We start from the raw sequence: 18,898 nt of genomic DNA, 5'->3' as shown, positions 1-18,898 counted from the left end.
GTGCAACATATAGTAAATTAGAGTTCGAGGTCATAATGAGAACATCAGAAACATGGGCACTGATTTTACATCTGTGTGAATTGTGAGCTGCTTGAAATGAGCAGCTTAATTTGAAAAGAGGCAGTGGAGCAGAGGCTGATGGAAGTGACAACTCAATGGCAAGATATTGTTTACATATATGTGAGAAAGTGGGTTATAAAATGAAGTGGATAGCAGTGCACTTCAAGTAATAGTGGCACCATTCCTGACTAGCTCAAGCTGACCATGGTAGCTGTAGTGCAGAGCAAACAGGCCTAACTTAGGAAAAATAATGAAAGCATTTATCAGTACTTAAACAGTTAAAAAGTAGAAAACACAACACAATAAAAATCCTGCCCAATGATAGAAATAGAGAAAACAAATCAATGTGCTAATAGACACCAAAACAACAAAAATCAGATGTAGGGAACCAGAGATATGATTTTTCAATATTTTAAATGTTTCTAGTACTAAAAAAAACAAAGCGACAACCATGGGTATCTGGTCTCGCTAGACCAGGTCAAAGCCAAAAGTTAAGGCTGACCACGATAGAGCATGGGTCAGAAACAAGGACCAGGGTTGTCCTGATCAAAAGTTTACCTTCTGACATAGTCTTTTTCTTGTGCATAAATCTTCATCAGCAGGGCCGTCGGCGGATCTTGGTGCAGGCTGGATCTGAAGAAAGGTTAGTTAAGGCTGCCTGATAAAGTTCAAGTTCTCAGTCAGAGCTTTGTGTGTGGGGGATACTTAGGTCAGTCTTTGTTGATTCGAAGAGCTAACTGATGGTCAGAACATTTCATTGGCGGGTATTGTAGTGCAGTCATTGTTGATGCGAAGTGATCTGTGTGGGTGAACCCGAAGTCTGTATCCAGTAAGGTCTTGTCAGCAGTAAGATATAGTTTCCATGTTGGCCTTGATGTAGTCCATTTGCTAGGAGACTGCAGACAATTGTTGTCAACACAAGGAATTCTGTATGGGCCATCTGGCCAGGTGTATCTGACTGGTGATTCGTCAAGATTGCCTACAGGTTCAGTGGTCCCCTGCCATGAGCCTCTGTTTCTTTTTTAGGAAAAAGTTGGAAGCAAGTCTTAGAGTCCTGTCCTTGCACTTTTGAGTTTGGAGGAGTACACTCTAACACCAGCCCAGGGTTCAGGATCTTCTGGGCCCCACTTGGGAGTCGGGAATCACTCTCCCAAAACCCACCTCAGCAGATTCTTAGTCTTCTTGAAACTTTTGTGTTCCTGGAGCTTAAAAGGAGGCTAGCCAAATAGCCCCTGAAAACCATTCTTTAGTCCTGGGTGAATGTGGGAGCAGTTTCAGCTCTTGGGGTCTCTCCCTACAAGTTACAGTAGATGCAGTCCTCTTTTTGAAGTCAAGGCTCAACAGGCGAACTCCTTCTGTCTGAAAAAGGTCCAGGGATGTTCTGCAGACACTAGCCAGGGGTACCACTGTTATGCTTGGCACCAGCTTGTGGGTTGGGGAGACTCCCTAAAAGTAGGAAAGAAGTTCCCAGGGGCAACTGGGTATGGACACACACAATCCCGCAGTGCCCTGCTTGGCTAAAATCCAACATGGCAGAATCTTTCTTCCCATTGGCAGAGCTCTGAGCACACCCCTCAGGTGTGTCTAGGGGAAGGAGGAACTCCCCCTGCAAAACCAGTTCTGAATCAAGTTTCCCTCACTGGGGCTGATGCCTCTATGGCTACCTAGACAATACCAGGGACAGGTTTAGGTGTGAATCACACTTGCCTGTGAAAGGGTCTATTTCTTTTTAGGCTTGTACAGTTAGGGACCACATTCCCCAGGCCATCCAGCCAGGAGGAGTTCACTCCTCATTCTAGCCAAGTCTTGTTTGTTCCTTTCCCGTAAGGAATGTATACCTCCCAGTAGTATACCTCCGAGTAGGCTTCCAGGTGACAGTTAGGGCTTACCTCAGAAAGAGCTACTGGGGGCTTTGGGGAGGAAAATTCCAACTTTCTAAAAGTTTCATTTTCACAATTGTAATTTAAAATCCAATTGGACTTTACCATCAGATTGGATTTTAAATTCCTATTAATGTGAGTCTTTAAATCATGGTTCAGCCGAAGTGCCATTAGCATGGAAACTGGTTGTTGTCAGGCCTCTACAAAAAAGCATCTACTGAACCCTTCTACTTTGTCCAACCTCAGGCCTAGTTCCGTGATGCCTGTGAAAGGGTCTATTTTTCGCTTTGGTAGCTTGGCACGAGCAGTCAGACTTATCTCAGAGGCAACGTACAAAAAGACACAGTAACACAGTGAAAACCATACAAAATGACACTTCACCATTATGAAAAATAACCACTAAATATCTGAATAAAACAAGACCAAAACGACAAGAAATCCAAAGTACACAAGCAAAGATCTCACTTTTAAAAGGTTCAAAATAGTTCAGTCCATAGGAAACTATGGATGAATAACTTTTATCACAAACTATCTAGGATGTGTGACAATCAAAGATGAAAACAGGCACAGGGAAGTAGAGGTGCTGGAAATGCAAAGCAATGCATCGGTTCCTTACTCCCAAGGGAGATGATGTGTCGGTTCCTTACTGCCAGGGGAGAATATAGTGTTGGTTCCCTGCTGCAATCCAGGGGAGGTGATGCATCAGTTACTTACTGTCAGGGGAGGTGATGCTTCAGGACCTTTTTGATGGGAGGTGATGCATCGATTTCTGGACACGCAGCCGCAGCTCTTAACTGCTGAGCAATGCCAATGAAGAACTTGCCGCACAGGTGCGAGGAATCAAAAATCTAGATGCACTGGGTTGACGTAAAGTTGGCGAAACGGGTGCTGCGTCGATTTCCCAACCACAAAGCAAGTGCTGCACCGATTTCTTCAGCCACACAGCAAGGCCTGCATCAGAGTCATAGCTGGTGCCATGGACATAAGTTACACGGTGCTCAGGACTAGGGCTGTGGCGATCTTTCAGCCGCATGGCAGGTGGTGTGACAAATCTTTGGTTACACCGCAGCGATGCGTTGATTTTTCAACTGCACGCCGATGCTGCATTAGGAAAACCAGGTGGTGGAGGTCAAAGCATGGGTTTTTTTGGTTCTATGCAGCCAAAGCCACCTCCAAGGACCCACAAGTGAATTTGGCAGCACTTGGTAGGTCAGAACTCCCCGCAGAGGAGTTCAGGGCCTAGAGATGAAGTCTTTGATGACCCTGAGACTTCTTAATAGGAGGTAAGCACGTGCAGGCCCTGTGAGAACGTTGGCCAGCAGGATGTAGACAACAAAGTCCAGTCCTTTTTATTGTCCATGACAGAAGCAGCAATCAGAAGGCCAACACAGGAAAGCACACAGCAAATTGATAGTCTCTCCTGACAGCCTCTCCAGCTCTTCTTCTTGGCAGAATGCCCTTTTTAGTCCAGAAGTGTTCTGAAGCTATGGTATCACAGCTCCAGTACATATACCAGTTTCTCCCTTCGAGGTAGGCAATCTTCAAAGGAAATTCTTCTTAGTGCACAAGACTCTGCCTATCTCTGACCTGGCTCCAGACACATAAAGGGGGTTGAGACAGGTTTGTGTGAGGACAGGCACAGCCCTATTAGGTGCCAGTGACAACTCCTCCTACCACTATAGCCCAGGAAGATCCATCAGCCTGCTCATGAGCCATCAGGATACTTAGGACACACCTCAACTCCCTGTGCGTGACTGTCTAGAGTGAATGCACAAACAGCCCAACTGTCACCCTCCCTCAGATGTGGCTTCCACATGCAGCATGGGCACAGAATGGTAAAGCTTTCTAAAAGTGGCATTTTCAAACATGCAATTTAAAAACCACCTTTACTAAATAGATATATTTTTAAACTCAACTCCAAATCTCTATCTCTTCCCAATTGGAAGTTACACTTGTAAGAGGTTGCAAGGCAGCTTCAATGATAACCTATGGGAGAGATAATTCTTGCAATAGTGAAAAATGAAATGACCAGTATTTCACTATCAGGACATGTAAAACACACCATTACATTTCATACCTTCTAAATACAAAGCACCCTGCCCATGGCGCTGCCATGGACTTAACTTAGGGGTGCCTTACATCTAGTAACGGGTAATGTTTTGGCCTGGCAAGTGGGTTCACTTGCCAGGTTGACATGGCAGTTCAGAACTGCACACACAGACACTGCAGTGGCAGGTCTGAGACATGGTTGCAAGGCTATTCATATGGGTGGCACAATCTGTGCTGCAGGCCCACTAGTACCATTTGAATTACATACCCTGGGCACACACAGTGCACTTTAAATGAGACTTACCAGTAAATCAAATATGCCAATCATGGATAAACAATCATAATCACAGTTTACACAGGGAGCACTTGCAATTTAACATGATCAGCAGTGGTAAAGTGCCCCGAGTTCTAAAACCAGCAAAAACGCATATGTAGCACATGTAAAAAAACAAGAGGCCAGAAGCAAAAAAGACAGGGGAAAAACACGCCAAAGATACCAGGTCTAACAAGTGTCCCCCAAGCTTAAAGTGGAGAGAACTACCCAACCTCATTAGAGTTCTCTTCACTAAGGCAGAAGAACCTGGACAGACCATCAGCATTGGTGTGTTCTGTGCCAGGGCGCTGTTCCACTGTAAAGTCCATTTCCTGTAGGGAGATGGACCACCTTAACAGTTTTGGGTTTCCACTCCTCATCTACATTAACCATCTGAGGGTCCTCTGGTCTGTCTGAACCCAGAAGTGAGTTTCAACAAGTAGGAGCTTAGCTTCTTCAGTGCCCAGACCACAGCCAAAGCTTCTCTTTCAATTGCACTCCATCTCTGTTCACGGGGAAGTAGCCTCTTACTAATGAAAGCTACAGGTTGATCTAGGCCCTATTCACTCATTCGTTCAGCTATGAAATCATGGCCCCCATACCATGCTCTGAATCATCAGTCTGTACCACAAACTCCTTGGAGAAGTCAGGAGTCTTGAGAACGGGCGCCATGCACATGACCTCCTTCAGGGTATCAAAAGCGGTCTGGCATGCCTCAGTCCAGATCACCTGGTGTGGCTGCTCTCTTGAAGTCGGCTCAATCAAGGAGGCAACAATGGTGCCATACCCCTTGACTAATCTGTGGCATTATCCAATGAGACCTAAGAAGGCTCTCACTTCTGTCTGAGTCTTGGGGGGGGGGGTGCCCAATCAAGAATGGTGTCAATCTTGGGTTGTAGGGGTACCACCTGGTTGCTTCCTACCTGGTATCCCAAGTACACCACAGACCCCTGCCCTATCCGGCATTTGATACTGATGCCTGCCTTCTGCAGTGCCTTCAGCATTTCCCAGAGGTGGTGAAAGTGGTCCTCCCGACTGGTGCTGAACACCGTAATGTCGTCCAGGTAAGTGGCACTAAAATCCTTCAGGCCAGCCAGGACCTGCTGGACCAACCTCTAAAAGGTGGCAGAGGCGTTCTTCAACCTAAAAGGCATGGCCTGGAAATGGTAGTGTCCTTCTGGTATTGAGAATGCTTACCGCTCCTGTGCTCCCTCGGTGAAGGCCAGTACCCAGATATTAGATCAAATGTACTGAGGAATTTGGCAGCTCCAAGTCGATCAGTGAGTTCATCATCTCAGGGGATGGGGTGGCTGTTAGTATTAGTGACAGCATTGAGCCAACAGTAGTCCACACATAACAGCAGTTCTGGGGTGGCACCGGGTACAGCAGCTTTGGGAACCATGGCCACTGCTGGGCTAAGGAAACTGGATGGCTCAATCACCCATAAAGCTAACATCTATGACATTTCTTCCTTGATGCTAGTCTTCACTCCGTCTCTCAACCTATAACTCTTGTGCTTCACAGGTGGTTTGTCCCCTGTGTCAATATCATAAGTGCACCAATGGGTGACTTCTGGGGTGAGTGAAAACCGAGAGGACACGCATCCTCAGTTCCTTACTGCTAGGCAACGTCGATGAAGAACTTGTTGCATAAATACGATGCATTGAAAATCCAGATATGCTGGGTCGATGTGGCAGTGGTCAAATAGGTGATGCATTGATTCCTTCAGCAGCACAGCAGGGCCCGTGTCAGAGTCAGAGCGGGAGCCAAGGACGTCAGTGACACGGTGCTCAGAACTGAGGCTGCAGTGATCTTTCTGCCTCACAGCAGGCGCTGCATCCCTTCTTCGGCCGCACCATGGTAATGTATTGGTTTTTCAACTGCATGGCGTTGCTGCATCATGAAAAACAGACACTGGTGGTTGATGTGTGGATTGTTGTGGTTCTTTGTAGCCAAAGTCACCTCCCAGGTCCAGAACTGCACCCTTAGCTATGGAACTTCCTCGCAAGAGTCGGACACAGGAGCCTGATATTATTATAAAGGATGAAAGGCAGGACAAGACCTAACGTAAAATGATGTCTGAACAGCTACATTGCTGACCTTATGCACCAGATGTCCTTGAAGATTCCGATAAATAGAGGAATTCTCGTAAAACACATAAAGATAACTTAAAAATAACTCCAAATAATTTTTTAATACCAAGTTAAATGCTAAAAAAGGTAAAAATGTACCTAAAGTTCCAAATGCCAAGTATATATCAAATGAAAGTGTTGCCCACCTTTCTCACCATCTGCTAGCAAATGCGAAATGAACTTCGATAAACAAACGAAAGTCGTCGCTGGGACCTGCTTTGAGCTATTGCGTGGTCTAAGACCATTGCTTGGCTTCTTTCCTCCTAGCGTGCGCCAGACGATTGTCCAGGCGTCTATTCTGTCCAGACTGGACTACGGCAACTCGCTTTATTTGGGCGCAAATAAGGCAAGTATGAAGCGTCTGCAGAGGGTCCAGAACACGGCAGCTCGGCTCCTGGCTGCACTGCCCAGATCTTGCTCGGTGGCGCATGTGCTCCCCAAGCTCCATGGACTGCCCGTCGACAGGCTATTAGGTTTAAGGCACTATGGGCCAGATGTAGGTAACCAAATACCGGTCGGTAATGGCCGAAAATACCGAATTTCGTCCGTTACCGACCGGTATTTGGTGTTTGAGATGTAGGGGCCACTAAATCGTACAATTCGGTAAATTTAACAAATCGGTAATTTTACCGATTCAGAAAATGTACCGAATCGGAAAATGTACCGAATCGGAAAATTTACAGAATTGGTAAATTTACCGAATCGGTAAAATTACCGATTTGGTAAATAAGAAATAGTAAAAATTACTTTTGAGATGTAGGTAACCTCTAAAATACTGAATTTACATGAAATTCGGTATTTAAGAGTCTGCATTTACCATGGATTCAAATCAGGTGGTAACCAGGTGCAGGCTATAAAAAAGGGCCTAAAACACAACTGTTTGACCAGAATGGCGGCATTCTATGTGATTGCGAGGCGGCTACGGCTCCAGGCAGAAGGAGAGAGGGTCTGGAGAAGGGAGGAGCAGGTCTATAGGCAGAGAATCACCCTATTCCAACTGACTGAGCCAGAAATCATACAAAGGTACAGGCTACACCCCCAAACCATCCTGGAGCTGATCAGGGACCTCCACCCACTTATGGAGCACCCAACCCCAAGGGCGCACGCCATCCCACCCCATGTGCAGGTGCTGTGTAGCCTACACCTGCTTGCCTCTGGGAGTTACCAGAGTGTGGTTGCTGTGGTAGGTGGGGTTTCCCAGAGCTGCCTGTCAAGTTTTGTTAGGAAATTCCTAGAGGCCATGATGCAGAGAATGCATCATTACATCAGCTTCCCTGAAACGCACGCAGAACTGCTCAGGACCAAGACAGAGTTTTATCAAATGGCACATTTCCCCAAAGTCATTGGCTGTATTGATGGCACCCACATACCAATATGTCCACCTGCCTCCACAGAGTACATTTATAGGAACAGGAAGTCTACCCACACCATAAATGTACAGGTAATCTGTGATGCAAAGTACATCATCACAGACATAGTTGCCTAGTTTCCTGGAAGTACCCACGACTCATACATCCTTCAAAACAGTGGAATATACACACGCCTGAAAGCGGGGGAATTTGGCGAAGGATACCTGCTAGGTAAATCACTGTGTGGCACTCCCTTGATACATATTGCAGATGTATGTGTATGTGTGGATGAGTAATGTCTTTTTCTGTTACTTATAGGGGATACTGCATATGGGGTTCGGTCTTTCATCCTTACTCCCTACCTCATCCCTTCAACCCCGAGCCAGAGGAGATACAACAGGGCACACAAATCTATCAGGAACATTGTGGAGCGCACCTTTGGGCTGTGGAAAAGCAGGTTCCGCTGCCTCCACAAAAGTGGAGGGGCGCGCCAGTATACACCAGTGACCTGCTGCAAGATGATTGCAACCTGTGCAATGTTGCACAACCTTGCCATGAAGAAGGGCACTGAGGTGGAATTATCTGATTATGAGGACCATGATGACGTACAAGCACTGCCTGAACCCAACACTGCTGGAGTAGCAACACCAACAGATGGCAGACACAGACGGGAAGAGATCACACGCAAATACTTTTAAGTAAGTAAAGAGACACAGACAGGTGGAGTATGCACCCAACGTAGTTTAATTTTGTCACTACGCAGGTTTCTAAAGCACAATTGTGCAACACAAATTATGTACATTCAATGAGTCAGTCCTGGGTCACTATCCCATTAAGTAAAGTACTCATTTGCGTCCACGCTTAGCACTGCCAGATGTTTGTGGCTGGCTCCTACTTGTGCTACCTTCACTTTCTGGCACATCCAGAGCAGCACTTTGTGCTGTTTGTGCATTTATGAGCACCTCAACAGCACTGGTCATCCTAGCTATGCCCCTTGACACCTCAACGCTATTTTGAGTGAGTCCTTCCTGCATGTTTATGCATCGCCTGCATAGCAGGGAAGTGGCTGTGGTCAGGCGGTTGATGGCTTTATTTTGTTGTTGTGCACGCTGCTTCTCCTTGTGCCTTGATGTCATTTCTTGATCTAGTTTTGTTAACAAAAGCTGCACAGATTGTGACATATCACGCATCCCTGCAGCCATCTCCTTGTAGACATCAACTAGTTCTTTTATGCCCTTCCCTATGTCTTCCATGTTGTTGTTTAGGCTCCTCATTTGGTGTTGGACACACATGATGGCCTTTCCCAGCATCTGTTGGATTCTGACCAAGCTCCCCTCTAGGCCACGGAAAACACTGGGAACCTCCACATGTGCTGCTACACTACTTTCTCGGAGCCTGCGGCGTCTTCTACCAGTATGGGCAACCTCTGCACTTTAGAGCAGTGTGGTAGAGCTACCTTCCCCAGGCAAGGTGTGTGTGTCTTCCCCCTCAATGTCACCTGCTGATGACTCCATTTCCAATAGTGGGGCAACAACATGCCTCCTGCTCTGTTCTGATGCAGGTGTAGTAACAGGCAGTGATGCAGGCATTTCTGGGGATGACAATAACAGTGGTGATTGTGAACATTCTGGGGACGCCTACAACTCTGGAGCCATTTCTGTATCTTGGGATGGTGGCTGTGTACTTGGTGCACCTGTGTCCTCTGATTCAGTCTGTGCGCTAGGACCTGCCTCCTGGCTCTCATCGCTCTCTGGGGCCGTGCCATTACTCTCCCGGGAACGCCTGCGAGATGTCTGACCTGTGTATATATGAGCGTACATTAGCTAACCGCTTCTGCCTTACAGCCACTACAATTAAATGATTTTCACTTGAACAATGTACATGTTGCCTGGGCTTCATTTTGTCTGAAAATATTTCCCTAACTTGGTGGTTGCTGTGCTGTATGACATGGTCTTTCATTTAATGACTACGTGTCTCATGATGCATTGCTCCTGTATAGTGCTTGCTGTACTGGAATGGGGTTCAATTAGCCACATAGGGTAAAGGGAAGGATGACGGGGTGGGGGGATTGCTGTGCATGCATCTTACCTTTTCTGCTGGCAGCTCTGGCTGAGCTGTCTGCATCTCCCAGTCCGCAGACGCTTTCAGGTTCTATAGTTGAGCCCACCATCTCCTCCAGGTCAGTAAGGGGGGGGGTGCTGGGTTCTTCCCTCCACCAGTTTTGCTTGCCCGCTTGTGGTGTTCTGCAATTTTCTTTTTTGTCTGGCTCCTGAGGTCGTACCACCTCTTTTTAAGGTCCTCTATATCTCTGGGAGTCACTCCAACTGCATTCACTTTTTCTTGAATGTGCAGCCAGATATTCCTTTTGCAAGACTCTGCCACTGCGAAGTAACTGCCTGCCAAATAGTTTTTGGTGCTCCATAACCACCTCCTCCACAAGCACCTGCAGCTCCATGCTGCTGAATTTCAGTTTCCTCTTCCTCTCTGGCTGGTCTTTGTCTGTGCTGCTTGCCACTTTTGGAATTCAAAAGTGCACAAAACTTTTTTCTGCTGCTCAGGGACTCAGCTCAGCTCCAACTGCCTCTCCAGAAGCTTCTAATTAATTTCCTATTCATTCCTATGGGCCAGAATAAGAATGAATGGAGAATACCGATTCGGTAAATACCGAATCGTTAAATACCGATTCGGTAAATACCGATTGGCCAATTCCGAATTTTACTGATTCGGTAAAAAATACAGATTTTTTACCTACATTACATTTACCGACTCATAAATACCGATTCGGTAAAGTTCAGTATTTAAGAGTCGGTAAAATTGAATTACCTACATCTGGCCCCAGGTTACTCGCATAAGATCTTGACATATCAGGCCCCAGCAGGGTTACTCCACCTGCTGGAGTCCTACTTACCTCAATGTGCGCTGCGATCTGCGGACCTTGCGCTGCTTTGTGTCCCCCGCGTCTGGAGAGCGAGGTCCGTAGGTCGTTCCTTCGGTTACCTGGCGGCGAAACTTTGCAATTTGTTTCCTGCCTCCATGAGAGTTATGCCAAACCATCTGGCCTTTCGAAAAGCCCTCGCCAGCTGTTTATTCTCTATGCTGTTCTCCCTGTCGGCCCTGGCTTTTTTGGGGGTTTCTGGTTGCGCTGGGATGCCTTGTTGCTGAGGCAGCTATGCGCATTATAAATCTGTAATAAAATAAATAAATAAATAAAGAACTACTCTACTGCTTTCAAAGCTGCTGCAAGAAACTATAAAGAAACAGAGAGGAGAAACTGCTCACACATTTTTGCATTGAATTTTGAATTTTAAAACCAGACTATTTGAATTTAGATTGAAACTCCCAAAAAGTCTCCCTGCCCAACCTTTTTACATCAAATTGCTACTTCTTACATCCTATACATTTTCTCAATTATTCCCCATTTTAAGTCAGTCTCCTTATGTACCATTTCCATACAATGACTCATTAAAGAAGGTGTTTATTTTTTATTCCCTATAGCTGATTTGTGTTCAGTAAATCGTACACAAATCTCTCTACCAGTTTTACCAATATATCCTTTATCACAAGGGCAAATGACATGGTAAATAATGTTAGAGGAGCAAAAGTTCTTAAAATCATTTAAAAACAACTTCCTATTCTGATAAATTAAACAACTTGTTTTCAACTTCTGTTTCACGTGCATGTTAATTACCACATCTGTCATTACCTGTAAGTTGAGTTTTATCAGTTAAGGTAGTCTGCATCATTTCTTGTACTGGTAAAAGAACCCACACCAATCTATCTTTAATATTCTTATTCCTGCAAAACACAAAAATAGGGTTATGTAAGAAGGTATCTACATCAACATTCAAAATGTGCAGATTAGAATAAGATTCTTTCATCTATTGGAGATGTTGCTAAATTTGGTCACACATACAATATTATCTATTTTCTGTATTTTTGGCTTTGATTCATGGAACCTACCTCACTTTTATGAGTGATTAACCAGTCTCTTAGGGCACCCCATATTACACAGTTTTTGTTTCAATAAAGTTAAGTGCTTAGTGAAATCAATAATATACTGGCTACATGGCAACGATTTACGTTGACTTTTGTGATGGAAACACCTGACATAAAGCAAAGCATTTCCAGCTCTAGGTTTTGTAAACAGTTTAACTTTCAGGTGATTACCAAAATATCAAAGTTGGGCTCAAACGTAAAGTTCTCTACTTTCTTAATCATGTCAGCAGTGTCACATAGAAAAGATTTCAAGAAAAAAACAATTAGCCTCAGAAAGATATCAACATTGAGTAGTTCAATTATTGAACCAATACATGATAGAAAAGGTCTAAGTGGAGGGCCAAGTGCATTTTTATGAGTCTATGGAAGACAATATTGCACCGCCATTCGGGGCTCAGAATGTGTAAGAAAATCCAGCTCTTGTTAAAATATATCTCCTCTCCTTAGCTTCTGTTACCAACTTATCTATGTGAGAGGGAAGTTCTTTTGGAGAATCAGAAGAGACTTCAGTATAATGGTCAGAGAATCTTAACATGTCTTCCATCTTCTGAATATAGCAGAGTGACAAGGATAAAAATGCTTCCCCCTTTCTAATCTTTGGCTAGTTCCATGCTTTATGCCAGGTTTTCAGAGATTGATACTCCTGTTAAGAATATGGGCACTGATCAGTCCTTGATCCTGTACAAAGGAGAACTCCTGACCAGGCAGTACATTGTGAGCAAATTAGCTTGCTATGGTATCAAGTTGTACATGCTGTGTGAGAGCTCTACTGGCTATGTGTACAGCTTGAGAGTGTATACAGGGACGGACCCCATTCTAACCCTACGTCTCTAGTAAAGTTGCATTACATGTACCCAGGACGTGTATATTAATTGCTACTCGTGAGCCTGCAGCACTGGTTCTTTTACCCACTTAAGTAGGCCTTTCACCTAGTCTCAGTCTTGCCATTGCAGAGCCTGTGTGTGGAGTTAACACAGCTATGTCGACCTATCACAATATACCTTTTGCCAGGCCCAAATCTTCCCTTCTTATACATGTAGGTCACCCTCAGATAGGCCCTGTACAATGCGGATGGCAGGGTGCAATGTATTTAAAAGGCAGGGCATGTACTTTGAAGTTTTACACGTCCTGGTAGTAAAACACGTTGAAATTAGTTTTTCACTGCTGCAAGGCTTATATATCCCATAGGATAACATTCGGATTACCTTATTGCAAGATTCAAGTTTGTTGCCTTTGGAATCCTAATTTAAAATCCTAACTTATGGTGAAGTCAGAATTGAAAATAAAATTCTGAGAATGACACTTTTAGAAAGTTGGCATTTTCTTAATTTAGCCATTTGGTGCCTGTAGCCTGTCTCTGATCACATGAATAGGCTGTGTCCTGTCAACACACAAAGAGCTGCATATCCTCCTATAGTGAGTCTGAAGTCAGGGCAGGAAGGGAGGACCTCTGAGCACTTCAAAGGCAAGATTTGCTATAAGCATTGGACCTCAGACTCTTTGGTACATTTTTGGACCTGTGGATACTCTGCCAGGAAGAAGGTCTGCTACTCTGCTGGACTGCCCTCTGCTGGACTCCTGCTCTGCTGTGCTGAACTGCTACCTGTTGCCCTCTTGCATGGGTGAGAAGGACTGGACCTGCATCTCTTTATCCCAAAACCCAGAGTGACTCCAAGGGCTAGTTGGCTGGCTTCCTGATATGAAGCCTCAGGGACATAACAGGATTCCAGCTCCTGCACCTAGACTGTGCCATCTGTAAACCTACACAGCAAAGTAGTACCACTCTGGTCCTGGACCCTTGAAAGTGGGCCTAAGGTTCTTTGCCACTGAGTCAACACATCTTCTTTACTGAGCAGCACATTCCTGAGCAAAACCGATGTATCGGCACTGCTGTATGGATTTGACCTGTCGAAAAAGACTCACATTGCCACCACATCCAGCATCTTGGGACCGATGCATTGCCTTCAGAACCACTGCTGTGCAATACTTTTACAGGTGCAAGCTCCTTGCATCCAACACTGATGGAAGCTTCGACTCCGAAACTCTGCATCACTGTCTAATCGCTCATTAAAATTGATGCAACTTCTTGGCTGAGCTTCACATCCCCGAAACCATACTTCACATCACAAGCCCCGCCGACAGAATGCTCGATGCAAAAGGACCTCACACTGCAGGCTTGTTGCATCTTGTCACTGACACATCACCTCTGCTGCGTGTCGTATCTTCGACGTGGATCCATGCAACACTCCATAATCAGGATTTAAGGTATTCTGATCAGCGGGTCAACTGGGTCTCTGTAACTGGCCCAAGCTCCATTGCAGTCAGCCTGAACTGGTGACTTTGACCCAATGTGACACGACCAGATATCCCCAATAGTGCTTTGTGCTTTGTGATGCTATTTTTCACAATAAACTTTAAAAATCATTATCTTCAGTACTAATAATTGCATTTTTGTCATTTGTTTGTCTTGTTTAATTTATTAAAGTCAGATCTATTTTTCTAGCCTGGTGTGGGATCTTTTTGTGTGGTGTTTTCACAGTTTCACTGTTTAAAGTGTTGCACAAATACTTTATACACTTCATCTAAGTTAATCATGCCTGCTCTGTGCCAAGCTACCTGAGGGTGAGCACAGGTTAATTTAGGGTTTGCCTGCCTCTCACCCTGACTAGAATTGTGGTTGCTGCTTGACCAAGGTTCATACCCCAGTCAACCAGTACCCCAATCTCCAACACTGTCATTAAAAGTCTTACTGCTAGAGAAGCAGTGGCCTCCACGTCATATGCTCTGGAAGATGTGGCAAGGATGCAGGAGCAACACTTTGCCAATTGCATTTCTGAAACACCTATAAAAACTCAAAAATATTGTCATTGTAGATCTGCTCTAAGCAAAAAAAGAGGCAGGAGAGATGTGTTTAATGTGACCAGTGCCCATCTCAGACAGCCCTGTGTTTTCCTACTTGCTCTATGTTATATCATACAAAAGTAAAGAATTGGGAAATGCAGTGGAGCTGCTGCAAGATAAACCTTTCAATGGCTGGGCATGGGTTCCTACCGTCCATGGGACATAGATTTTTTTTTTCTTCACTTGAGGAAATCATGGACTTGCTTATGGCCTGCTCGACATCTTTATCCATTGTCAGAACATTATTATTATTATTATAATTACATTTGTTAAGCGCGCAGCTACCCAGAGGTTTCCCGGCGCTAGAGCAGACAAAAGGTAAAAAGGTGAGAGGGACAAAACAACAGAAGATTAAATATTAAAAAGCCAGGTCTTAATTCCTTTGCGGAATGTCATGTAGCACATTTCAAATTGGGGTAAGGAATTCCATAGGGAAGGAGCTAACACAGAGAACGAGCGTCCGCCCATTTTGACTCTGTTTACACGAGGTACCCTAAACTTGTGCTGAGTGGAGGACCTTAGAGTACGGGGGGGAACGTATTGCTGCACCAAAGAGGAAAGGTAGTTCGGGGCTTTACTAGTCTTGATCCGGTGCATTAAGCAGAGTGCTTTGAATTTAACTCAGCTCTCAATACGTAACCAATGCAGTTTACGTAAATGAGAAGCAGTCGAGGTTCTGGCAGGCAGGTTACATATGAGGCGAACTGCCATGTTCTGTACCACCTGATACTTCTTGGTTACCTCCTTACAGGCACCCAGGAGTAGGATGTTCCCGTAGTCCATGCGTGAGGTGACAAGAGCCTGGACTACAGTCCTCAGGGTGTCCTCCGGCAGCATCCACGTGATTTTCCTCAGCCACCTGATGATGGTGGTACAGGTGGCGGAGACTTTTACAACGTGTTGCTTGAAAGATAGTTGATTGTCAAGGAGGACACCAAGGTTGCGGGCTGCCACAGATGGCGTAGGTAGGGGGCCCATCTCCGTAGGCCAATGTTGCGGACCCCAGAGTGAAGTATCTGGACCAAACAGGAGCAGTTCGGTTTTGTCCCCATTTAATTTTAATTTATGTTTGAACATCCAGTCAGATATCTGTTTCAGTCCGGACTGAAGGGATGACGAAGGACAATGTTTATTGGTAGACAGTGAGTAGATGACTTGAGTGTCGTCCGCATAAGAGTAAATTGTGAGACCAGCTTGTTCTGCTAAGAAAGCAAGGGGTCTCACATACAGGTTAAAAAAGAGGGGGCTGAGAATAGACCCTTGGGGAACACCGTGAGGGGAGGAGTGAGGTTCCGTGGCAATTGTAAGTGGTGTTTTCGACTCGCACGAATATGGTCGAGTCTGGTATCTACGAACCGCAAATGACGAGTTTAGTAAGTGTGCGCAGTTTCGCTGTGCTAACTTAAACCGTTCGTTTGTTACGTGGGTTTTTCATCTGTACCCACGGGTTCCATCTTAGATACGGCATCCATTTTGTCTCTTGCCCTCAAGTAGCCAGCGAACGGACGTTGTCCGCTTCGCGACCCTGGGATTCCCAAGATATCTGCGGAAGACACATGTCCTTTGAAAGTGTCTTTATGACGAGGAGGATGATACTGTAAGGCAGATGGCCCCGCTCGAGGCTCATCTCGCCGTGCCGGTTTATTGTCTCTGCCGTGCATCTCATTAGGCACGTCCCTTTGATGCCTGTAGCTCGTGTTTCCCGATACCTCCCCTTTTACACCCTTTCCAATCTCCCCACTGTCTCCATCTTCCTCCCCACCTGTTCTTGTTCCTTCTTCGATCTGTTTTACTGCTGATTGGAATGTACTAATGATGGGAAGATGGGTTTTTTACAGTTGGGAACCGCCAAATGTTTCCGCACTTATATTCTGGACCTTGAATGTATCAAAGTGACCAAAGCGACCCCTCTCGGGGATAATTGTGGGAACCAAGTCGTAAACTTTTGTGTACCATGTTAACCTATGGGAGAATCGTGTATAAAAGGAGCGATCCACAGAACCAATTTGAAGCAGTCTCCCCGAACTACACTCGTTGTACTTCCTGTGACTTCTGTGTTTCCCTGCAGTAAATAAACCTTGAATCTTTGACGCCGAAGGAAGTGTCCCGTGTCTCTGTCATTCGTACGCCGGAGCAGGTTACCCACGAAGGTTTCAGGTGTTGTCCCCTGGCACCGCTGGGTCTTAAAGAACCCAGTCCTTCAGTTGGCGCCCAACGTTGGGCTGCATCAGTGGTACCGGTCCAAGCCCGACGATCGTGAGGAACTTCGTGTGAAATCTCAGAGGGAAGGTGCACTCCGCTTCATCGATCCTGTTGTCGAAACAAGTGGCCCGAAGACTTTTCCCGCGAAGATTCCCGCCTCCTGACGGCTGCGACTGACTGCTGCCCTGACTGTAGACCTGTTTTGGCGCCTGGCGTAGACCTTGGTATAGCGAGACGATTGACGGGCCTTCCTGGTGACGCCATCGATCTTTGAGTTAAGCATTTGTGGATCGCTCCCAGAGTTCTTGGTTGTGGTTGCTTAGTTGTTGCATGGTTCCATTGCATTTGTAGTTCTTGGTACTTTGTTGTGATATTTGACGACTGCAGCCGCCAAAAACCGAGGGTTTTTGCTCTTTGCAGGGACTTGGTAAATCCCGTAACCCTTGACGTTTGTGAAACTCGGCTAGTGTGCAAGATGCCTGGTCGCAGTACTTTGTTTAGTTGTTTCAGACGTTGTGGTACGGATTCCCGACTGGAGGACTCGTGTCCGATACCTCCGGTTGGAACTCCAACTTATGAGCTGTACAGCAAACACGGGCTAGGCCCGATTACTTTTAATGATTACTGGATCCGTTATACCAAAAAGGATGGTGCCCTTAGTTGGCCACCTCATGGTAGTTTTGAGACAACGATTTTAGATAATCTTGAGAATAAATTGTTTGAGAGAAAGTCAAGGCCGGCCATGTTTGATGCCTTTCCGTTGTGGCGTAAAGAAGCCCAACAGAAAGAGATCAGACAGACTAAACGTAATCAGAGAGATGGTGTTGCTACCATTGTAAAGAAAGCAGAGCAGTTTCAGTGTGATAAGGAGGTTAAGGAAAAGGAAGTGTTTGACAGACTACAGCGTATGTCCATAGATAAATGCTATCCTGTTTTGCCAACGGAGTCGGATAAGAAGGAAGAGTCAGTTGAGGATCCCCTAATGTCTTATCTTATGAAGTCGCCACCTCCGTATGTACAGGGTACCGCAGCTCCTGTGGTTCCCCCTGTACCTATTCCTCAACCTGTTCCTCAACCTGCACCCGTTCTTCCGACTGTTCCCGCTCCTTTGCCTATTGCTATTCCTACTGCTCCTCCGCTTCCACATACTCCTGCTCCCGCTACTGCTCCTGCTTTACTTACTCCTACTGCTTCTTCTGTTTCTACCTCTTCTCTTGTTAGTCCCTTGTGCTATACTTCTCCATCTACTCGTAGTCGTACTTCTCCTGTTGCGGCTAGTTTTTTCCATTCTCTCGGACCCGTTTTTGGGTCCGCTGGTTCAGATGGTCCTCAGAGACGTAGTCAGCTTCCCGGTAACCGGGAACGTGCTTCACTATACAATATGGCGATGGGTTGGATGACGCACCCTCTTAGTAATCCTCCACGGGTTGTACTTGATACGTTTTGCCAATTCAATGAACCGACACAAAGATACGTGTTCGAAGAAATGTGCAAAGTTCTGCGTGATCAGATATCGGCCGATGCACCTGACGAGGTGTTGACCGCTTTGTCTGATCCACAGCTTCAGTTCTCGAATGGACTGATAGTGGATACTAACGTTCGACGTGCTGTTGAACGGTTGTTATCTTTCCGTCCCGCTCCTATACCTCAAGCTTTGTTTGTTGAGGACGTTGAGAGGCAGTTAGATGCGTCCGGTCAGTTTCCTATGCGGGAAGTTCCACCAGTATGGATGCCAGGTGATCCTAATCACGCTCCACCGATCTTGCCGTTCTTTCAGAGAGTATGGATACATCTCCCATGGAAAGGATCAGAAGTTCTACAGGTGAAGCAATCTTTGCCTGACCCTCGCAAAAATCCTGCAGGGTATTATAAAGAATTGTCGCAGCTTGTAGACGCTACGATAATGAATCTTGCCGATATCGACATGTTGTTCGGCAATATCGTACCGCAACCGGTATGGGCTAAGATTCGGCATGAAGATCACGCAAACGAATTAGGTGGCGATTGGGCTACTCT

Source organism: Lissotriton vulgaris, chromosome 1_1, assembly GCF_964263255.1.
Source record: "Lissotriton vulgaris chromosome 1_1, aLisVul1.2, whole genome shotgun sequence".
Classification (NCBI taxonomy): domain Eukaryota; kingdom Metazoa; phylum Chordata; class Amphibia; order Caudata; family Salamandridae; genus Lissotriton; species Lissotriton vulgaris.
The sequence above is the reverse complement of the archived record's forward strand: the minus strand, read 5'-3'. Positions refer to the sequence as shown.